This window comes from Dipodomys merriami, unplaced genomic scaffold (assembly GCF_024711535.1).
Source record: "Dipodomys merriami isolate MVZ:Mamm:240054 unplaced genomic scaffold, mDipMer1.0.p SCAF_36, whole genome shotgun sequence".
NCBI lineage: Eukaryota > Metazoa > Chordata > Mammalia > Rodentia > Heteromyidae > Dipodomys > Dipodomys merriami.
Window position 1 is genome coordinate 15,112,987 of NW_027205159.1, and position 24,591 is coordinate 15,137,577.

At 41.2% G+C, this 24,591-nt stretch overlaps 1 long non-coding RNA gene across 2 annotated transcripts; it reads left to right on the forward strand.

Moving 5' to 3' along the window:
- The first annotated feature begins 14,334 nt into the window (after nt 1-14,334).
- On the forward strand, nt 14,335-24,237 carry LOC138804356 (uncharacterized). Of its 2 annotated transcripts, none has more exons than XR_011365227.1 (7): nt 14,335-14,763; nt 15,422-15,540; nt 16,722-16,865; nt 17,962-18,190; nt 20,919-20,978; nt 21,558-21,779; nt 22,198-24,237. It is a non-coding gene; the product is annotated as an uncharacterized lncRNA (long non-coding RNA). The 2 variants fall into 2 exon arrangements; XR_011365226.1 differs by having other exon boundaries at nt 21,630-21,779.
- The last annotated feature ends 354 nt before the right edge of the window (nt 24,238-24,591 follow it).

Below are 24,591 nucleotides of genomic sequence, written 5' to 3' on the forward strand. Positions count from 1 at the left end.
AAGAAATGCAAATCAAAACAACATTGAGATTCCCCTCACCCCAGTTAGAAAAGCTATCACCAAAACCTCTAATAACAACAGATGCTTTAGGGAATGTGGACAGAATGGCACCATACTGTACTGCTGGTGGGAGTGTAAACTTGTTCAACCACTTTGGAAAGTAGTATGGAGGTTCCTCAAAAGACTCCACATATGACCCAGAGCTCCCCTATGACCCAGCAGTCCCACTTTTGAGGATTTACCCAAATGATCACAAACAAGGCTATTCTAAAGCTACCAGCACATCTACATTTATTGCAGCACTATTTACCATAGCACAAATATAGAACCAATCCAGATGCCCCTCAGTAGATGAACGGATCAAGAAAATGTGGTATATATACACAATGGAATTCTATGCCTCCATCAGAAAGAATGGCATTGCCCCATTTGTTACGAAATTGAAAGACTTGGAAAAAAATTATATTAAGTGAAGTAAGCCAGGTCCAAAAAGCATAGGTCCCACGGTTTCCTTTATTTGCAATAACTAGTATATGTCTGAGACAAGCAGAAACAGTCCAATAAGTTGATGTTAGGCAAAATGAACCCCAAGAAAAGGATTCAAATGTTTTTTATCTTTCTTGCTATTGTTTCTAACATATTTATGACATATTTCTTTGTTGGTTTATGTCCCTCCCCCATGGTATAACCCCTGTTTTCACTGTATTTGATGTTGGTATAATTTGTGGAGGGGAAGGGAAAAAACAAATTGTTTAAATAGGGATACAGGTGGACCCATTGCAACAGTGAGATGTACAAGACGAACTTTACAACTTTGGCCCAGGACGGGGTGGAGCGGGAAGGGGTGGTGATGGGGGTGGTGGAGGAGATGGCAAGAGATGTTAAGGGAAACAAATTAGGAGGTAATAATTCTTGATAAGAAATGTACTCATTACCTTGACCATGAAATTGTAACCCCTCTGTAAGGTATTTTCACAATTAAAAAAAAAACTAGAGCACCATATCATGCATGAATAGTGATAGATTTTCCTTTACCACTTAAGACCTCCAGATGCTATGGGACCTATGTTTCTTTGTGCCTGTATTACTTCACTTAATATAACTTTTCCCAAGCTTTTCAATTTCCTAACAAATGGGGCAAAGCCCTTCTTTCTGATAGAGGCATATGGTTTCATTGTTTATATGTACCACATTTTCTTGATTCACTCATCTATTGAGGGGCATCAGGATTGGTTCCATATCCAAAACTATGGTAAATAATGCTGTGATAAACATGGTTGTGCTGGTAGCTTTGGTATGACCTTGTTTATGATTGTTTGGGTAAATGCTCAAAAGTGGAATTGTTGGGTCATAGGGGATCTCTATGTGAAGTCTTTCGAGGAACCTCCATACTGCTTTCCAATATGGCTGAACAAGTTTACACTCCTATCAACAGTAGGGTTCCCTTCTGTTCACATCCCCTCCAGCATTTGTGTTACTAGTTTTCTTGATTATAGCTATTCTAATTGGCTGTGGTAGAATCTAAACATTCTCTTCAATGATATTAAAAGCAACAAATCACTACCACAGTCTTTTTATGAAGCCAGCATAACCCTCAACCAAAACCAGGCAGAGACTCATCAAAGAAAGAGAACGATAGACCCATTTCTTTGCTGAATATGGTCGCAAAACTTCTCAACAAAATCGTGGCCAATTGACTTCAACAACTCATCAAAAAATCATATACCATGATCAAACAGGATTCATTTTAGGGATGCAAAGCTGGTTCAATATATGCAAAACAATTAATAAAATTCACCAAGAGCAAGGATAAGAACCACGTAATTATCTCAATAGATGCAGAGAAAGAAATTGACAAGATCCAACACACCTTTATAATGAAAGTTCTGGAAAAACTGGGAATCTACAGAAACTTTCTCAAAACAATAAAGACTGTATATGACAAACCTACAGCCAGCATCATACTAAATGGCCATTTACATCATACCAAATCCATTTCCTCTAAATTCATAATGAGACAAGGGTGTCCACTCTCTCCACACCTTTTGAACCTAGTATTAGAGTGCCTAGATCATGGGCTTCAAGCAAGAAAGCTCAGGGATTGTGCCCAGGTCCTGCAGCTGAGCCCAGCTCCAGAGGATTTGCATATGCTCCCACACAGCCAACTGCCTGAACCCTTCTTCATGGTCTGCTCACACCCTGTGCATCAGTCAGTCCCAGTCAGCACACAGGATGAGTGAGGGCCCCTGTTCAGCTCAGGGGATCCTGCTGCCCTGACCCAAAGATAAAGGACAATACTAGGAATTTATTGAGACTAGGATTAACAGTGATGCCTTACTCCTCATGGAACTCCCAGAACATAATTAATTCTGTGGATATTAGTTGTCTGTTTTCAATATCAGGTGCCAGAGTGACATCCCCATTTCCCAGTGTCATCCTCTCTGTGTGCATCTGTAGGAGACAGTCTCCATCATTTGCAGATCCAATCAGGGATTAGTGATGATTCACAGCGGCATCACCAGAATAAAGGTGATTCTTCTAAACTCTTGATTTATTGATCATCCAATTTATAGTCTGGGTGACATCCAGATTTAGTGGCAATGGATGGGGAAGAGAGTCTACTTTCACTATCAGCAGCCTGCAGTCTGAAGATATTGCAACTTACTACTGTCAAATGAGTAATAAATTGTTCAACTCCCACAGTGATGCAAGACCAAATATAAACCTCCCAGGGGTGGGGGGAGCAAATTTGAGAGGCTGGACTGACCCAGCTACTACTCCTGGTGCCTCTGCCTGCAGACAGTGCATCTCAGCCACAGCTAGGCTCTGAAGGTCACTGGGAGATTTGGTAGAGGAAATCATTGACAACCCTCTCAATGTTGTCCGTCTGTCTTCCATCAGCCTCAGGAGCACAAACCAGATAATGCTTATGGTGTCTTATAAAAACCACAGATCTGTCCTTCTGAGCCTCTGAAATATGGCATCCAGGTGGATATAATTTGCAGTTTGTCACACAAGAGGTCTTTGCCCGCCTTGTGCTCCTTTTACATTGCTGCACCCACCTGCTAATTTGCATAGTGCTCCCTAAGGAGGACTTTCCCTTTCGAGTCTGAGATGAAGGCTCAGCTTGCCCTTGTCTTGTCCTATCAGGACTCTTAAAAAAGAATTCTTTTAGTAAGCTCCTGGGCTGCTAAAGCTCTGGCTCACTGGTAAGGACAGAGGGAGATGAACAATGAAATCTTGTAAATCGCAAGGAAATGAAAGGAACTTGATCATCATATTGAGAGACATAGGTCAGGATGCAAACGCAAAATAGTGTTTGGTCCTACTTACTTGTGGAACCCAGACTTAAATGATGGTAGTGATGATGGTGGTGATGGTGATGATGGCATCAATAATAACAATAATAATAATAATTGGACATGCATGCCAAAAAGGAAAATATCTGAAGGGAGACAGTTGATGGTGAAAGAAAGGGACAAAAGCACACTAAGTGTAGAAGATGCATTGGTATATAAATAAATAGATATACATATATATATATACTCACATGTGCATTCGAGTAATGAAGTTCCTTTACACAGTACGAAAAATGGTCGGAGTGGGAGAGGAAGAGTATAGCAATAGAAAACAGGTGGTGATTTTTTCAAAATAAGCTGCATTCAGGAAGGGATTCTTATCACATCCTAACCACGTGTTGTTAATATATGACTATTACAATTTATCCAACAATAAAATAAGTAAAATGGCATGATAATGCATATAAAACTACTGGGAATCTGCACAACTATTAACAAAGAACAGTAAAACTCCAAATGAAAACTTGCCAGCTGCTATGTCATAAAACGGCCACTACATGGCAAACAAATCTCACAAATAAAAACCTGAAACCTAACCTTGTCAATAGGAGCTTGAAGCCAGGGAGTTCATCTCAGGCTTTCATGGCACACATGGCATGTGGGACCATGTTTACAGAGGGGAGTGTGTCTCCCCACATCCACTTTGTAAATTGCAATCAAACCTGACAAGGATGACACACAAAGTTTCTGGTAGTGCAGACATTAAGGGCAGGTCAGAAACGTGAGGGAAGGAGGGTGGACCCTGCAGATATGCAGCCCTGAAGGGAACATGTGCACACAGGCTGTCCAGCTGTGGGAGGTGAGAGGGGGCTGCAGTGTCAATGGTGTCCCCAGCAGTTCCCAAGAGTCCTCTGCAGTGATCAGGCCACTGATTGTCCTTAAAGGCACAGATGGTGTCCTGAGCTTCATGATGTCAGGCTAGAAATATAAGTTCATTGTTCTTAGCATTCTTTTTCAGTGTTCAAATTTAAAATGCTGATTTAGACAATTAGAATTATATTAATTAATGTTTTAGTTTACTAGGTAATTTACTTCATATAAAAGATAGATATATAAATTCTACGTTCATTTGTGAAGTGCTCCTCTCTATTTGAGAGGAATAGACTTTTTCCTTGGACCCAGTCATCACTCAGGTCCATGACCCAGACCATTAACCCCAGAAATGTTTTCTTATGTCCTGCTTGGTCTTCATCTCTTTCCTTCGTTTTCAGCCTCATCTCTCAGCCCGGTGGCTACATTCCTCACACCTCAGGGCAGTTTAATCCTACCTGCAGCTCTGATATGAGACTAGTATTCCACGTCTTCCATGTATTTCAATACCTGAAGTCTATGCAGATTTCAAATTCACAAGTCCCATGCCACATGTCCACACATGCTGAAGGCAGCCCTGGAGTGTGGATCTGGAGAATGTAATGTGTTATCCCCAGAGCCTGGCTGATTTTAACCACACTCAAATAGATACTCTTGGGGTCTCTCTTCCTCATCCATTATTATAGTCACTTGAATTTACCAGATGGCCTTCACAACTATAGCAGCCAGCTGCCTTCTCCTGGTTTTCTTTAGTACCAGCTTTTTCCTGCAGTGTATGTAAGAGACACCAGATCCTCCCAGCAAGGGCAGTAGGAGCTATTCATGGGACCATGAGATAATGTTAGAAGTGATATTTCAGAACAGTGAAGGAGGTGGGCATAACTTTTAGGGAAGCTTATAAATCATCATAAAAATAGGGAAAAAGAGCATTGTAGAAGAATAATGTGAGCATGTGGTGCAGAGAACATTAATTTTTTAAAAGATGGAGGTCATCAAATCAAAACTCAGATGGAGTTCTGGTAGGAAATGGTACTGAAGAAAACACTGATTGGGTAATGAGTTACTCATGGTCATTGGCTTTTAAAGAGCAGTGTTAAATTTGCACACCATCTGCTTGGACTTCTCATTTACCTTAATATATATGAATATACATTTCTTCTTTTTTTTCCTGAAATGAGACATATGCTCATCTTCCATTAGCACTTATTACAAATGCAGAATAGCTAATCTACTTTGGTCTACCGAATGATACTCTGCATTTTCTCAAAGAAACACTTGTCCTGTAATGTTTTGAAATTCATGATTTAGAAGAACTTACCTTGCAAATGAGATATCTTATGAAAAGTTGTTGGCAACACACCAATATTTTTGTGTAAGTAATAAAAACTATTTTTTCTTCTTGGATGTTGAAGTTTAAGTTCATAATTATTTACTATTTACAAGATCCAGTAGCCTTGAAAGTCTAATGGTATGATTGATTCTCATTAACTTGATGAACTATTAGGAAATGCTGATTTCAAATGTGTATTTCTGTTCTGGAGATACATGGACATAAATTTGTTTCTATATCTTGACTTCAAGATATAGATGTGATCTTAAGTGTTCATGATCTTAAGTGTTCAATGCCTCTTTGGTGTCTGTTCCAGATCAAACAAATCCACACAATGGAGACATTTCCAGTGACCCACAACGGAACTCTCCAGTTGAGCCCGGCATGCATTGTAATGGTGAACTTCTCTATGACCCAAGATACATGATTTGTTGAAACACTGATTTCATGTCAAATATGCACACAGAGAGATTAATTTTTATCAAAATTGACTACATAACTAAACTGTTTACAAAAACTATAAAGAGAATACAGGGACAATATGAACATGTGAATCAATGAATTAGAGTGAGATCTTCCAAGGAACCTTCTATCAGAAACAGTTAATTTGCAAGAGATCCACCAACATCAATAAATATCAGAAGAATTAAAAAAGGACTTAGATATAACATGTAAAAGTACTGATGATAAGAAGTTTACAACAATGTACACACTAACAGCAAATTGTATGTTTGTTCATATAAACTTGTATGAAGAGCTCAGTTGCCAGCAGCCCTCAACTCTGTCCTCTACTCTCTCAGAGATGGATAGGACACCATATTTCTACAGCTTTGACTCCTAAATAAGGCCCTCATTCACCATATGGATAGGGATCTAGAGAGGGAAGGGGTTCTGGGAAATGTACTTCCTGCAGAGACTGTGTAATGAACTTCAGAGCTGACAACCCAGTGTGGTCCTATGGCCCAACTCTCAGGATTTGATCAGGAGAGCATTGCCCAAGAACATTTCCATATTGAATCTAAGTGTCATCAGAAGGGTGCAATAAAAGCAATAAAGTTTCATAAAGTCACACATCAATGGAAATAAAGTTTTGCATTTTATATATATATGAGGCTCTTTACAAATTAAATTCTCGCTTAACAAAATAAGAAGAAAATTCAACGGAATATGGAAATAATATTATTTTCTTTCTTATTCAGAATTTTCCAGAATTCAACAATATCATCAACAACACTGAAAACAAATACAAAATTTTGCAAATACAAAATTATAAACCACTCGAGATCTACTGAATGTGAATCTGCATTTCAGCATGTTGGCAGGTGATCTTTATTAGGTTTAAGAACCCAGGAGCTGGTGGCTCACAGCTGCCATTTTAGCTTCTCGAGAGTCTGAGGTCTGAGGATTGTGGTTCAAAACCAGCCAAGGTAGGAAAGATATTAAGACACTTATCTCCACTTAACCACCAAAAATCTGGATGAAGAACTGTGACTGAAGGTGGCAAGGCACTAGCATTGAGCAGAGATTAAGGACACTGCCCACGCCCTGAGTTCAAGCCTGACGACTGGCACAAACAGACAGAAACAAAAGAAAACCAGCTGTGTTTAGAGGATGAATATCAAGGTTGAGAGATTCTCTTTACTTCTCTATTAGCCCCTATTAAGAACATATCTAGTTAATCCACATGTTAAATACACACATGTGCATATACACACATGACTGTGCACATATATACATGCACATGCACGTGCATATACACACACAGTCCATTTCCATTGCTATAACAAAGTAAGTGATTTCCAATAGTTTGATGCATAGACTTATTCATTCAGAGAATGATAATCAGTTTTTTCTTAGTTGACCTAAGTGAAAAAAATGTCACAAACCTTACAAACTATACTAAAAAGAATATCTTTATGAATGAAAAAAATAAAAATATTTACTCCAATTTGACACCTTCATTATCATTTTTGTCCTTTACAGAGATTATGGCACTGAATTCAACATTCAAAGCCAATGTAATTTTTACTCTTATTTCTTGTAATGGCATTAAAGCATCATATATAGCTATAGGAACCGTGGGAAGAGGTGGGGCAGCCAAAGGACTATATAAGGCAGGCAGCTGGCAAGCAGAGCCACTCTAGACTCTCCCAGGCAGTGCCACGTGCCTTGCAGTGACCAACCAGATACGATTGCTCAGAGCACAGTGAGTGACCCATGGCATCCAGGAACCCAGGTGAGTGCCCAGGCACCTATGTAAACTGGACATGGTTGGCAAATGATGGGGGTGGCCAAGTGTGTGTGTGGAGCGGTGAGGCAGATTCAGGAGCGCCTGGCCTCCAGCACAGATGTCAAGGAGTTCCGCAAATCCTTGAGTCTGCTCTCAATCGTTCCCATCACGGCAGAAATCCTTGCCACCATGGGTGTCAGAAGCATAGTGAAGAGTTTTAGGAAGCCCCCACAGGTGGCCAGTTTGGCCAAAGAACTGGACAAACACTGGAAGACCTTGGCCGTGCTGAGCCACAAATCAGAGACTCTGAGCCAAGTCCTTGACCAGGATGGAGGTCTAGAGCCCAGGAAGTATGATCTTGGGCAGGTGGAAGGGCAGAGGGAGGTGGAGGATGGTGAGAGGGAGCAGGAGGACCTGTTGAAGGTGTCAAATGTGGATCTGTTCTCTCAGAGCAGGGCGAGTGAACCCCTGGATTGAGGAGTCCAGGTGTGTGGTTCCAGCGTCTCTGTAGACATGGCCAGGGGTGGCATGGGGACGCAGACCGCCGAGTGGGTGTGGGGAGCCGTGCGGCTGCTCCAAGAGCACCTGGCCTCCAGCACACATTTGGAGGAGCTCTGCAAATCCTTGAGTCTGCTGTCCGTCTTGCCCATCACGGCAGAAATCTTTGGCGCCACGGGTGTCAGAGAGATGGTGAAGGGTGGGCAGTATGGCAAAGGAGCTGGACACACGCTGGGAGACCTTGGCTCTCCTGGGCTGCAACCCAGCGCTTCTTTCAGCGATTCTACAACAGGTCTCTGAACAGGATGGCGCTCAAGAGCCCAGGAAGGAGGCTCTTGTGCTGTCAGAAGCAGGGTGGGTGCAAGAGGACAAGTTGAAAGAGTCAAGTGTGGTTTGGGGGTCCGGGGGAAAAGCCATGGTGCCCAGGAAGGTTGTCCCCTGCTCTGGGCCAGAGCCCCCATGGCCTGGGAAGCTGTATGAGCTCCAGGGACCTGGCAAGCAGACTGTCAGCAGTTGACCCAGTAGTAGGTGGGAGAAGCATCCCCAAGTGGCCCCAGCATCCTCTGGGGGCAGCATCAGTCCTCATCACTGGTCCATGGACAGCTCCAGAGGCCCTCAGGACCCTGGGCCCACTGGTACCCAGGGCACGCCTGGCATCGGCTGCCCTCCCAAACCGTAGGTCCGGGACTCACCAAGGTGCCCACAAGAGGGTCTCTTGGGAACCCCAGGGACAGGGCAGAGCCACACAAAAAGAGGGGTGCTGATCCTCTGTGGAGGAGAAAGGAGGATTAGGCCCTCTAAGGTCAGATCTCTGGCAACCCAGAGAAGCTGTGTGGGGGCAATCCCCAGAGTGAATCCCAGCAACAGCATGAATTCCGGGCACCTCCACAGTCTTTTGAGGATACCCTCAACCAGACCCAGATGCTGCTGAAAAGACAGAGGACCAGGGGCAGGATTCGTGCTCCTGCCTCAGCTCCAGGAGGTCTGAAAGAGAATGGCTCCCACTGCCCCAGTAGACCCTCAGATTCGGTGCATAGCTCAGTCTTGAGGGTGAGCATGGGACAACTGGCCCCAGCCCCAGCCAACTATACAGCCAGTGTCACTAATTCCACACAAGAATCCAGGGTGCCAATGGTGCTGCTCAGCACTGAAACCCCTAATTTCCCTGGGTCACAGGCCAACTCGAGTGGGCTGCCTGACCTGCAGTAGATGTCCCCATTCCCTCCACCTGGGCTCGGAGCCTCTGTGCCCTGGGAAGTGGGAGAAGGAGAAGGAAAGAGGGAGGGGAAGTGGCAGCCTTGCCTTTGTCAGAATGTCCCTGAAGATGCCTCTGTTCTGCGGACCAAAGCGCGACTCCTTTGCTCCCTTGCGTACCCAGGTATTTCAGGGCCTCCCACAACACAGTGATCCAGCCAGTCCCAGGCTGCCCTGCATTCTCCTTGCACTGGTTTCCAGGACTTTTACCCCTTCTCCACACCAGCATCAAGGAAACACTCACCCCATTCCCATGGTGCACAGGGTCTGCAAGCAGTGAGTACCAGGGTCTAGCCTGCCCAGTCCAAGAAGAGCTGAGACCAATGAGTCGAGAAGCATCTACACCCACCTCCAGAAAAGCCTCCTGGCCCTTGTGCAAGCTTCTTGGCCAGACTGTAATGCCAGCCATGTCCTGAGGCGGCAAGGTCGTACCCAAACTGGCTCACACTGTGAGTGTGCACATCACCAACCACCTGGCAAGTGCTGCGGACAGTGCTAGTCAGCCAGGAGCTGGAGGAGTACGAGGAGGATGTGGTGCTGGGAGTGTTGCTAGTGCTCGTGGGGGTGTAGGACAGAGTGGTCTGGGAGGCAGGATGTTTCATCCACAAGCTCAGACAATAGCCTGTGCTCCTTTTGGTATCACCAGGGCTGCCCCCAGGCCTATGGGCAACACCAGAAAGGCCGCTGATATAAGAACTTCTTGGCTCATGGTCAAGACCATTCTTGAGTACAACCAAGGCAAGGGCAAGTTCCCCTGGTTATTCCAGGAAGCCTGGAATAACGGGGAGATATCCAAAGGACACTTCCCACTGGCTTTCCCATGCCTCTGCCAGGGCAACAGTTTCATAATATGTCCAGTCTTATCTACCCTGGGAACCTAGAACCTCATGGCTACTCCTCCCTCCTTAACTCTTGCCCTTGTACAACTTGAAGGAAGATGTCCTAAGGAACAGGTATGTCTCAGTGTATTGGGTTTAGAAGATATATAAATTAATAAGTGTTATACTCTCAAGGAGGAAGGTGTTTTTTCCCATTCATAGGGAACAGCTGTGTGAAGATGCAACATGTGCCCACACACAGACCCACATAGTGAACACATTGTGCAAATCAGCTGTGGATAGGGGAAAGCAGTCAAGCATGGTCAAGATCAGTGAAATAATTTTATACCAATATATGAAAAAATAAGTGCAATAATGTGGGGGGATTTCAAATCACAGGGAACATCTGTATAGAGCAAAGAATAGACACAAACATGTACACAACAAACACACAATCAGTGTGTTTGTGTGTCTCCGGCTCAAATAAAGCACAGACTACTCAGTGGGCCTCTGGATAGGGAAAAGTAATCACATGTTTTCCAAAGAGAGGAAAAGCTGCAAGACCTCTGACTCAAGATTTCTATCCTTGGTACTCAGGAGCTCGGGATCAGAAGACCATGATTCCAAAAAGACCAGATAGGAAAGTACAGGAGCCTGTCATCTCCACTGAACTACTCTTCCCCAAAGGCATCCCACCCTCAAAATCATTGCTGGAATTGGAGCTTTGGCTCAAGTGGTAGAGTACTATCCTTGAGGAAGGAAACCTCAACCAGGTCAAACCAGGCCCTGAGTCAAGGCCCAGGACCAGAGCCAAACAAATAAATAGTGACAATTAAAAATTTATGAAAATGTAAATTAAAAAAGGTTTAAATATTTTAAGAATATCCAGGTGAAAGATGATACATGGAAAAGCTGAGAGACACAGGTGGTGTCCCTCAACCTGGGCTCCAACTGGTGAGGCAGCTGGAGAGGCACACTGCAGCCAAGGGCTTCATAGCCAGGCTGCCTGAGAAACCAACAATTCATGTCCTAGGAAGCATTGTGTGTGAGGGCTCGGAGGCAGAGGGAAGAGGAGGAGGAAGCAGTAGAACACCATCTTTACCAGCACAGATGGCTTACTCCACCTTAGATCTCTGGGACTGTCTTTTTTTGCCAGTCCTGTACTTGAACTCAGGGCCTGGACGCTATCCCTGGCCCTCTTTGTGCTCAAGGTTAGTGCTCTACCACTTGAGTCACAGCATCACTTCTGGCTTTTTCTGTGTATGTGGTACTGAGGAATTGGACCGAGGGCTTCATGCATACTAGTTAAGCACTCTACCACATAGTCACATTCCCAGCCCAGGACTGACTGTCTTATTTCACAATTAGTCGGGTGATTCTTTCTCCATCCTCATATCCACTCTTCTTCCACCTGTAACTGAGAGCTATTCCTCTAATTGTTCTTCTCTGAAACCCACGTCAGAAGAATGATAATCAGGAGACCTTGTCTGCACCAGGACTGCATGTTTACCATAAGCCAGGTCAGGCATCAAAGCTCTACTCATTACGTGGAGGGGGGAGAAGAAAACAGAATTTTATTTCTATACTCTGCTTTGCTCCAATAGTGTATGAAATAGTTCAGTTAGCAGGGTTGCTATAGGTACCTGTCATGTAGGGCCTGGTACAGATGGACTCTGACTTTGGCAGTGCCTGGTCTGTGAGCTACTGGCCTTTGGGGAGCAGTGTTATCTTTGTGCACCTGCAGCAACTGCTTGGACTCACACTAAGATGGTGGATTCATTGTCAAGCAAATGTCCTGTACATCTGGCAATAGGGTGAACAGCTTCCTCACTTGCTGGACTCCACGTGGGATCCTTCCTCATCATACTCTGGATTTATCACCTGTGGCATTTTGTTTGTCTGGCTTTGCAGCTCCAGTGTCCCACCTCACACTTTACTATGCTACATGTCATCTTTTCAGAGCTTGTTTATATCATAAACTCTAAATTAAATCACTGAAAACTTCTTTAATTACAAATTCCATTAAATGTGAGGTACTGTAGGAATTTACAGTTTTAAGAGGCAGAGTAAATTGAAGTTTAGTTGAGTGTTGGTTTAGAGAATAGCTCAGGTTCTTAGGAGGAATAACTTGGATTAAGAACAATAAGGCATGAATGTCATCAAGACTTGCAGTTCAGAAATGTACAATGTAATAAGGCTATGCCTGTAGCCAGGTCCTTTCAGTATACAGAGAGCCAATGTCTGATATTAAGTCTACTGGATGATGGTGGTAGGAAAGTACATTCAGAACCAGAGGACAGCAACCTGGAGTTGATAGCAAAACCCAAAGGCTAGCCTGTACATTGTACATGATAGCACAATACTGCATATACTTTAATTTCATACTTTCATTGTCTTTCATTAAGTCTTAATTGATACTTGTCTATCATCTATTTACTTAACTGTCAATCTCTCTATCAACCTACATACCCATGTAGCTTGAGTAATTGAGTAATTGTGTCCATGATTAACAAACAGGTTCAAGGAAACCAAAGACTTAGAAAATGTGATCTAAATCATTAATTCTACATTTTGGAACCATTTTTGCTTGAAAAATTGACTTAGATAAAATGCTATTATGAAAAGCGTGTCATGACCCATGTGTAAATTAAAGTTCATTGTATTTAACCAGAGAGGCATTCTGTCCCTTGAACCTCAGAGAGAAACACATTCTCTTCAGGCACATCAGTGCTACCCTGGTATGTTTTTTTTGTATCTGGTACATCATGTCTGGGCTCATATACTGGGCTGGTGCAGCTGCGCTGGCCCCTTCCAACCCCTACTGATTTGCATGTGCCCAGAGCACAGCCCACTGCTCTGAGCAGTTCTTGAAAGCTGCTCATACCCTGAGCAGGAGTCAGTCCTTGTCAGCACACAGCATGGACATGAAGGCCCCTGCTCAGTTCCTGGGGCTCCTGCTGCTCTGGATTACAGGTAAGGAAAGAATACGCTGAGGGTCTCCTCAGTCTGCTGTAGTCAGTGATGCCTGGCTGTTTATGCAGCTTTCTGAAAACATGCTTGATTCTTTGTATACTTATTACTTTTCCAATGGCAGGTACAAGATGTGACATCCAGATGACCCAGTCTCCATCCACTTTATCTGCATCTCCTGGAGACAGAGTCACCATCACTTGCCGGGCCAGTCAGGGCATTAACAGTTGGTTAAACTGGTACCAGCAGAAACCACAGGGAGCTCCAAAGCTCCTGATCTATAGTGCTAAGTATTTACAATCCGGGATCCCCTCCAGATTTAGTGGCAGTGGTTCTGGGACAGAGTACACTCTCACCATCAATAGCCTGCAGCCTGAAGACATTGCCACTTATTACTGTCAACAGAATTATAATAACCCACCCACAGTGATACAAGCCATAACATAAACCTCCAGGAAGCAGAAGTGTGAGCCTGGGCTGTCCCAGCTGCTTTCCTCATGCTTCCTCTTGTAAGAGCTGTTCTAGAATCATAGAACAGGAATCTTGCCCAGGATATCCTGGGCGAGCTTCTATGTCTCAATCTTTGAAGTAAGTGTAATTATAGATGTGTGATACTGGCCCTGGGCTGAATGTTGAAGTATTAAAATTACATTCCAGACTATAAACATGGAAATACTCTGCCTTTATTCAAGTTTCTATTAATCTTGAATAGATATTCATAATGTGCATGGAGACACTTCGAAGTTTTTTCAAAAGTTTTATTTTGAGATTTTTAAATACTTTATGCAAAAATTTCATCAGCAAGTAAAGACAGTTTGCCACTTCCTTTTTCTGCTTCAGGTCTTTTGTGCTTTTTTCCAATTAGTTTTAGCATTTCTTACTGCATTTGGAGAACTTCAGTACAATTTTAGATACAGAAAGTAATAGTGAACATTTCATACTTGAATAAAACTTGAGTGTTAAAATGCTAAATACCTGTATCAATGAGTACAAAGTTTGTTGCAGGGTTTTCCTATTTATTAAAACAGTTATTTTCCATTATTCCTGGCCTGCTGATATGTCATGGATAGCTGTTGACTCTATTAGAAATATTTTTTCACATAAATGGAGACAGCCTTTAACTCAATCAGAATGATGAAGTGCAGAGATCAGTTATCTAATTTTAAAAGAGATTTGTACTTGTGGAATATATTCATCATACATTGAGAAAAATAAAGAAAATGAGAGAGAGAGAGAGAGAGAGAGAGAGAGAGAGAGAGAGAGAGAGAGAGAGAGAGAGAGAGAGAGAGAGAAGCAAAGTAGGAGATGGACATGAATGGAAGGAGAGAAAGGGAGGGGTGAAAGGAGGATAAATTTAGTTTATTTCTATTTTCTAAATCCCAGTCCCACTTATCAATCAAGCTGAAATTATCAAGAGAAACACCGAATGCAAACAACACTGTTGGCACTGGGTGTCCAGCCATCCTGTGCTCTCCCCTGCAAGGTACACTGAAGGTGAGATGTTTCTTGAGCTTAGTCCCTCTGTCCTCCAGACCAGTTCCCACCAAGAATCACAGCAGTGTTCCTAGCTCACTGAATCTTCTCTGTTTTAATCTCAAGAATCTAGGAATCTTTGACAGTCACTGAAGTCTTTTATTTATAAAAATAAAAATGAAGAAAACTCAAGTTAAAGCAGATCTTCATTAATTTAGAAGCCCTCTGATTCTCAGATTGACAAGTGAACATATGCATGCAACTTATGCATCATATTTATGTATATATACCTAATGCATAAGATACAGTACATAAGAATTAAATATAAATTATATAAAATATATTATGCGTTATTTTTATATATGATGTATTATTAGATATTAGTCTATGATTTTTCTGATTTTCCCTATTTTATTGTTTTCACGATTTTGTAAAGGTGATACATAGAGGGATTACAGTTACAAAAGTAAGGTAATGAGTAGGTTTCTTTTTGAATAGTGTTGCCCTCTCCCTCATTATCTCCAATGTCTACCCTGCCAACTACTCCCCCAGCCCAAGCTGTAAAGTTCATTTCCAATATATTGTCTAACAAGTATTATTGTCACATTGTTTTGTTATTATATGTTATGTCATTTATGTATGCTCTTAAGACTTACCAAATTTTTTAACCAATGTATAGGAAACTCTTCCATTTTACAAAATATTTTCCTATGGATTATAACTTTACCTGGAAATATATCCAACTAATCATAAGGAATAACTTGGGGGAAAAAAACTCACTCTGAAAGAGCTTCTATGGTGGGTATTGAAGTTTCCACTACTAAATATCATGAGTTAAGTATGAGGGAAAAGGTATACAAAAAGGTGAATTAAGAGCAAGTAAAAATGACAAACATAGGGCATCTCTCTTTTATAGGCAATGTTCTAACTGTGGATGTAGGAGGAAATAGATTGAGGAGGTGGAGATGTGGTGTGATTAAAGACTTCAGGGGTTTGTTGCCATTGAAGAAAATACTTAGGATTATGAGATATATGATACTGTGAGTAAAAATAGCCAAGGAAAAAATTGGTCCATGGATGGAAGAAGGTAAAATCCCAGAGAAAGATACAGCAAAGTGTTCAACACTACTGTAACAATTACACAAACGAGGATGCTGAAGCAGATAAGTAAGGAACTTAGCAGCTGCCACACTCCATAAAGCATGGAAGGGTGGGGCCACCAGGGCACATTGTTTGACCTCAGGCTCACAGGATAGCAGCTGGATTGTGTCTATGGATGTGCATTTTACCCTGAGTCTGCAGAGACATACATGGAATAGAGTGGCACAGATGAAAATGCTTTCTTGAGACACATCTTGCAGATGGAAAAGGAGAGTTTAATTTTTTATTGAGGAATTAGAAGACAGACAGGGAGGACATTCAGAGCCAGAGAACTTAAGCCAGAGTAAAGAGCTGATGACACTGTCCTTCAAGACATGCATGGTTGAAGACCAGCCATCCCAAAGCACAACTTAAAGGGGCAGGAAAAACCCAAGGTGGGTTCTAGGTAGACCTGAATCTCAGACTGCTAAGTAGCAGAGAGCCTGAGATCACTGTGATCTTTTGCTCATCACAATTGCTGCATAATGGGCAACTGTTTGGTTGGCTGCATAGTTTTAGTGTCTCTATTTCTTATGGTTCTCTACAGTAACTTTTGGATAAGATTTTCACCTTGGTTCCTGGAATTTTCTTCAGAGTTTTTCTAATGTTAGGTTCAAGAAAAATTCACTGCCAATAACTTTGGGTGAGGCACATGTAGGTGTATGCTTTTAATATTGCACATGTCAAGTACACGTCATGACCAATACCATGGGATGACAAGCAAACAAATAAAAATGAACCCTTAGATATGTATTTTAATGTTTTTTTCTTTCATGCATGTGTTTCTAAAGCATTTATAAGATTATCTCTTTGTTGCTTTGTATGTCCCTCCCCCACAGTATAACCCCTGCTTTCACTATATTTGATGTCAGTATAACTTGTGGAGGAGATGGGGAAAAACCAGCTGTTTAAGGATACAGGTGGACCTGTTGCAACAATGAGAAGTACAAGTTGTCATGTCCAAAACGAGCTTTACAACGTCGGTGCGTGGGGGGGGGGGGGGGAAGGAGAAGGATTGGGATTGGGGGGAAGGGGGGAGGCTGGTAAGGGATGTGAAGGGTAAACAAAGGAGGAGGCTGCAATGCTTGGTAAGAAATGTAGCCATTATACTGCCCATGTAATTGTAACCCCTCTGTACAGTATGTTCACAAATAAAATAAAATAGAAAAAAAGAAAAGAAATCCACATTTACTTACATTTTTACCATTCAGTAACTATTCTGGAATTTCTGTAGATTTTGTGTTTTAAAGCATTTCATTTCACCTAAATGAATATTTTCTAAGTACTAAAAAGTAAGGTACAGAATGAACTTAGATCAAAACATAAAAAATAATTGCAAGTTATATAGGCATGCAAAGAACTTTTTCTTTCTTTCTTTCTTTTGCTCTTTGGGCTTGAACTCTGGGCCTGAGGGCTGTCCCTGAGCTTTTGTGCTCAAAACTACTGTTTTACCACTTGGGCCACAGCTCCATTTCATGAATTTGGTCAGTTAATTGTAAATAAGAATCTCCTGGTTGGGAAGGTGGGAAGGGAAGGAATGGTAGGGGAAAAACAAAGGAAGAGGCAACAATGCTTTATTAGAAATGTACTCATTACCTTACTCATGTAACTGTAACCCCTCTGTACAGTATTTTTACAATAAAACGTATTTAACAAAAAAAAAAGAAAACAAATAAGAAAAATATGAGAATTCCAGGCCTCGTGATGCATGCCTTGTACTTTCAGATATAAAAGACAAAGAGGTAGAAATATCTCAGTCCAGGTCAGCTCAAGAATTTTCTGTACATTCCAGATGATAGCAGAACAATGAATTAAAGCAAAAGCAGCAGTTGGGAGGGTGGCTTAGTGGATAGAGTGCTGGCCTAGCAATCTGAAGTCCCTGAGTTCTAACTGTAGTACACTCAAAAAGAACTGTGAGATAAAGAGAATAAAAACTGTAATGATACACAAGAAAGATTCTATGCAAATACCATCAGGATGGTTTACAGTAAAATGTTGACATATCAATTTGAAATATCAAATCATTGGATGCAAATTTATCCAAACTATGGACTAAGCATGTGTGTCCCTGTTTTGCAGTCTAACAGAACCAAACGCACATCTCCCATGCTGGACACAGATCATTCTGAAACCAGATTTTTAACATTTTAAAATGCAGACTCCTGTATCATGTCTGGCTACTCACTCCCAATTGCCAAATACAGAAGGGCAGAAAAAGGAGGTTTATCATGATAGCCATGGGAAAGCAGCATTTTAATATTTATCCACCATCTTTGGATAAATCTTGTGACTCTTATTTCCATGATTGGTAAGTAAAAAGCCAGATGTGGAGATGTGGCTCAAGTGGTAGAACACCAACTTTGAGAGAAAAATCCAAACAAGAGTAAGCAGGAGGCCTTGAGTTCAAGACCCTGTCCTAGAACTGAAATAAAAAAAGAATATTGAATTTATAGAAATTAGAAGAAATTGAATACATGATTTGTATTGAAGATATTACATGTTTAGCAGTAAATGATAAATGATGTAGTCAATGATAAAGCAATATAATTGGTTCTATTGGTTTTGAACTTGGGGTTTCCTGCTTAGTAGGCTCTAGAACTTTAGTCATTTCACCATCAGTTTTTACTTTAGTTTATTTTTCAGATGAGGTCTTGTGATTTTACCTGGCTAGGCCTTCTATAACAATCCTTCTAATTTCACCTCCTGCATAGCTTCAGAAACATATACCACGTGCTACAACTTGTTTTTGGGGTTGAGTTTCAATGCTTTCCAGGACAGCTATGAATGAAACACAATCTTAAAAATCTCTGCCTCCAGTTTAGCTGGGATTGCAGGCATGAATTAATTACCATGTCCAGCCCTTCAATGAAATGTTTTTAAGAACCTTGTTACTAAGCTAGGTCCTGGTGGCTCAAGCATATAATCCTAGCTACTCAAGAGGCCGAGAACTGAGGATCACGGCTCAAAGCTGGCCCAGGGAAGGAAAGTCCTTAAGACGCTTATCTCCAATAAACCACCAGAAAAACAGAAGTGGTGATGTGGCTCAAGTGATAGAGTACTAGCCTTGGGCTGAAGAGCTGAGGGACAGTGCCTAGGCTCAGAGTTCAAGCCCCATAACCGACCAAAAGAAAAAAAAATGAAGAATTATTTGTAATATGTTATATTTCATATAAAGATGAAGAAAAACAACTTCACATTACAATATAAAAGAAATAAACTCAACTAAAATAAAAGCACACAGAGTGTTATACCCAGTAGCCAGTGTTCAGCAATGTGACAGCAGGATTAGGGATGCTATTTTTCTTTTAGCATGTATTCGTTTGTTAATTCTCATTGAGGTACAATATCTATTGTATAAATATTCAAAGCAAATGGATGATGAGAAGGATAAGGAAGATGAAATTATGATACTGTAATAGGAAAAGGAAAATGCAAAAGTTGGAGAGAATCTTTATGAATAAGAAGCCACTCTCCTGAATGATCAGCTAACCATACAGCCAGGCCAGTAGGTAATTTGTTAAACATAATATAAAAATGTAATTCTAGAAATTCCAGGTGAATATAATTTGATTTATTGAAGGTTGGAAACACTTCTTAAATAATAAATTAAAATTACACATCATAAATTAAAAGAAGCAACATTTATTCAGATTTCATCCACAAGACTCCAGAACTATGGGTCCAGAAATATCACTGAGAAAGAAGAAAAAGAGCTGAGCCATTAAATGGTATATCCTAAGAACATTCAAGAATTCCTAAATCACGTTGACTTCTTTGCTTTCCTTTGAATCAGGAAGCAAAATCGTATGTCAAGGATCATACTTCTTTTCCTACAGAATACCCATCCCATTACAGAAAAAATGCTTACCTCTTTATTCAAATAAGCTCTTAAGATCTAGGATTTAGGAAATCTATGATTTAGGAAAGGTCAGAGGGCACCCCCTTCCTCTATGACCATCAACCAGGTGTTGCCCAGAACCTAGGAGATTAACAATGGAGAGAAGTTTAGGTCCAACTGGAACTGAGAATTTGAAGAAGTTTCCTCTTTGAACATTATTTCTTTCTGCTCAATAACTCCCAATAATAACCAGGAAGAGATACAACTTGTTAAAGCTCTTTATCATATCACCTGATCTGGAAGAAATAGTTTAATATTAATGTTTGTAGAGCTCATAAACTTCATAGATTAAAATTATGATGATAATCATTATGAAGGATAAAATGTTTTTATGACTTTGGATAAGTATTACTATGCCACAGTACTGTGAAATTTATGTAAGTTGCTTAATCTCAATAAAGAAATCTTTTTGAGGAAAAAAGCTCTTTATAAATACTGGCTCAAAAGATCTTGAGACTTTAGTTTCCGTGAAATTGAATAGTTCATTGACTCAGGTCCTAGGATAAGTTCCTGTATCCACCAGTTGCAAGGCTGAATAGCAGTAGGAATATGTTTCACATGATATAAATACCTAGAACATTTCAGTAAGGCTTTACAAACATTCCCTGAAATGATTCTATATTAGGTAGAAGTAAAACAGGTTAGATTTCATATACAGAGGTAAAATATGGCTGTCTGTAAAAATGTACTTGTTTATGGATTGATTGGGGTTAACAGTCCAGAAATTAGTTGTTACTAATATTCCTAAGTTATGTGTTGGTTGCTACTCAGGTTTTAATATTTCAACAAGCTTTCAGGAAGGTTTTGTCAAACTTTCAGCCTTTGGACTTGTAGCTTTTATTTGATTAACTTCCCTTATCTTTCCCTTCTTTTTCCTCTGTCTTTTAAAATTTAGGACAATTTTGCTTTTATTATAGCTTATTAACAATGACTAAACAGAAAGTATAACACAAGAAAAACTAACTGAATCTCTAAGGCTGTAAGTCCAGTGACACTGAAGTCTTTCCAGTGAGACCTAGGGAGCATTGGCACTGAGGATTTTGAGGCCTTTTAATGCCAGACATAGTGGTAGAATTCGAATTCAGAGGCTACTACCATCTAATGGAAGACTATATCTCACTATCTCATTTACTCATAGATTATTCCTGAAAAACACCCCAGGATGCTATGTCTTGATAAAGAATGACAGCCATGGAAGGTGATTGAAAACTTATATCCTTCTTGTCTATAGTGTATCCTTCTAATGCTGAAACTACAGAGAAAATAAATCTCCAGGGTGCTTCTACCCATTTGGTCATAGAATGGACCCATAACTAGTCATGGACAAGCAGACAAGGTCAAAAGCTATGTACATATGACCAGATAAGATGATGGTAAGCGAAATGAACCCCAAGATAGGGACCCAACTGGTTTTTTGCTTTCTTGCTATTGTTTCTAACATATTTATAATGTACCATGTGATTTTTTTTGTTTCTCTGTATCTTCCTCACCCCTGTTTTCACTGTATCTGATGTTGGTGCACTGCATCTTTTTTACTTTTTGGTCAGTCTTGGGGCTTGAACTCTGGGCTTGGTCGCTGTCCCTGTGCTCTTCAGCTCAAGGCGAGTGCTCTGCCTCTTGAGCCACAGCGCCACTTCTAGTTTTCAATAGTGAGAAAGAAATAAAAAACACTTGTGTCCTTATCTTGGGCTTCATTTCGCTTAACTTCATCTTATCTGGTCATATGTATATAGCTTTTGATCTTTTCTTGATCACAGTTAATGTCATTTGCTTACAGGAGAGAGCCTACCCTCCTGGTGTCTGTTTCTGTCTCACCTGACAGATTGTCTCTCACCATTGCACCCACCAGGACATTTGCATATTGCTCCCTAGGGAGGAGCTTCCCTGCAAGTCCAACATAAAAGCTCAGCTCTAAGATGCCTGAACTGACCAGGACTCCTTACTCTCAAAATGAGGTGCCCTGCTCAGCTCCTGGGGCTACTCATGCTCTGGATCCCAGGTAAGAATACACTAGAGCTAAGGAAAGGGATGGGGAGGGGATGATCTCTGTTGCCATTGCTCTCCAGGTTTGTTGTATCCAAATGTGAGATGTGCCGATTTGTCCTCCTGCATGGAAATGTGACATATGTATCTGTGAGGTTGAGGAAGATTCCCGAAGCAGCAAGGACCTGTGCGCTGGTTATAACTAGATAGTGGGATGGTGCTGGCAAATTAGAGATCCCTTACAGGCAGGATTTAGAAGCATCATATTCTGTGTGTGTGTGTGTGTGTGTGTGTGTGTGTTCATTGTGTATTTTATGAACATTTTGATGCATAAAACGAAAATTTAAAAATATTGCATTAAGTAAGAAAAGATGCTTATGAAAATATCCTATGATGCTTGTAATTAACTGTGTTCACTTCTCTCATTATTTTAGGGTCAAGTGGGGATGCTATAATGATTCAGAATCCAGTTTCTCTGACCCACACCTTGGGAGAGCCAACCTCCATCTCCTGCAGTTCTAGTCATTCTTCTACATAGCAATGTAAACACCTATCTGGATTGGTTCTTGCAGAAGCCGGCGAGTCTCTACAACTCTTGATCTATAGGATTTTCAACCAATATCCTGGGTTCTCAGACAGGTTCAGTGACAGTGGATCAAGCCTGGGCATTGTCCCTCAGCTCTTCAGCTCAAGGCTAGTGCTGTACCATTTGAGCCACAGCACCACCTCCAGCTTTTTTTCTTTTTGCTTATGTGGTGCTGAGGAATTGAACCCAGGGCTTCATGAATGCAAGACAATACTCTATCACAGAGCCACCTTCCCATCCCCTGTATATCTGATTTTTAAAGTTGGTCTAAGAAGAAATCAAAAGGCATATTAGAAAATATCATGTCAAAAATGCAACTACAAAAATAAAATACTAAAACTTATGAGTTTCAAAAACATATGGTAAGAGTAAAAATTTATAACCATGACTGCATACTTAATAACAGAATTCTCAAAGTAAATTTATATTTGGAAAACTTCCTTTAACAAACTCTGCTTTGTAATAGCTGAGATTTGTTTCATGCTGCAAGAATCATTAACACCTACAATATCTACAAAAGTTTCAAAAGGTAGCTGGGAGCAAGTGGTTTACACCTGTAATCCTAAACTACTCTGGATGCTGAGATCTGAGGATGGCATTTCGAAGCCAACCCCAATTTCAGGTAGAAAAAAAATGCATGAGAATCGCTTTTTGGGGTGGTGGGGGTGGTGGAAGGGGTTGTTGGCCTGAGTCCTAAACTGAAGGCCTGGGTGCTGTTCCTGAGCTTTTTTGCTCAAGGCTAGAACACTACCACCTAAACCATAGCTCCATGTCCAATTGTGAGTTCCATGAACTTTCCTAATCAAGCTAATTTCAAACCACAATCCTCAGATCTCAGTCTTCTGAATAGCTAGGATTACAAGTGACCCACTGGAATGTAAGACTCTTATCTCCAATAAACAATCAAAAAGCTGGTAGAGAAGATGTGACTCAATATTGAAAGAAAAAGCTAAAGTATAGCACCAGTGCTGGCACAAAAATTAAAACAAGTGACAAGGTTGGGAAAGCACCTGAAGAGATTCAAAGAGAAAAATGGACAACCTGAGCAATGTATTTACTGGGTTTCCATCTTCAGGCCCAGATCCCCTCACAACTGAGTGACAGTGGATAAACAATGATGTCACTCTTAGCAGCAGCAGCTGTGGGACAGACTATGCTAATAATTATCATACTGATTGTCATAATAATATTAATGAATATTATTGTTAAAATGTGCTGTCTCACATAACCAATACCAGCAGCACATGTGTGCGTAAATTTAAATTTTATTCTAATTATAAATTATACATTGCAGTTGCATTCATTACATTTCAACTGCTTAATAGCCATATGCAACTAATGACTGCTGTACTAGACAGGTCAGATATAGGCATTGCCATAGCAGAACATTTTTTGGAAGATATTGGCCTAATTTACAGAGGTAGAGAATATCCACCTAAGAGGGATGATAGGAGTAGAACACAATTTAATATGTGACAATTGACACATGTATGCTTCTGGTAGGGTCTTGTCACTACTAACAGCCCATAGGTGGAGTGACAATTTTGTATGAACAAATGCTGGGAACCAAGTGCTGTTTGCTAGAAAACACAGCTACTACCTTCCATAAAAGCTGTTAAGCCCTGGAGCCTATTGATACCCTGTTTGACAACATTGCTTGGAGCCACCACTTTGCATAAGAACCGCCACACTTTGCACAAGAGCCATTAAGCCTTACAACTTACCAATGTCCTGTTTGACAACATTGCTTGGCGCCTTCTGAAGATTCCCCACCTATGACCTTTTGCAAGATATACTTTGCAGTTTTGGTGCCTAGCAACCCTATTGACCTGCTGATACTAATTACCCTGCTCAGCATGCTATATATACTGCTGTGTAAAAAATAAAGTTTGAGACCTTGATCAGAACCCTGTCTTGGTCTCCTTCCTCGTGTCTGGTTTGTCTCTCATTCAGGTCAGTTCCTCTTTGAGCCCTTGTTGACTGAACCCGCGGGCCGGGGCAGGTGGCGCCCAACATGGGGCTCGAAGCAAGGATCCTGGTCTGAATGTAGCCCGATTGAGCGGTCGCTCTCTTCTTCTTGGATTGCCACCCAGCCAGTGAGTGAAGATCCACATCGTGATCACCACAGAAACGCTGGACTGCGATACAGATCCGTAAAGTAAGGGAGGCGACCCAATCATGGGACAAACACTTAGTAAGCATGAACTTTTTGTTCAAGGCCTAAAGACCTCACTCAAGGCAC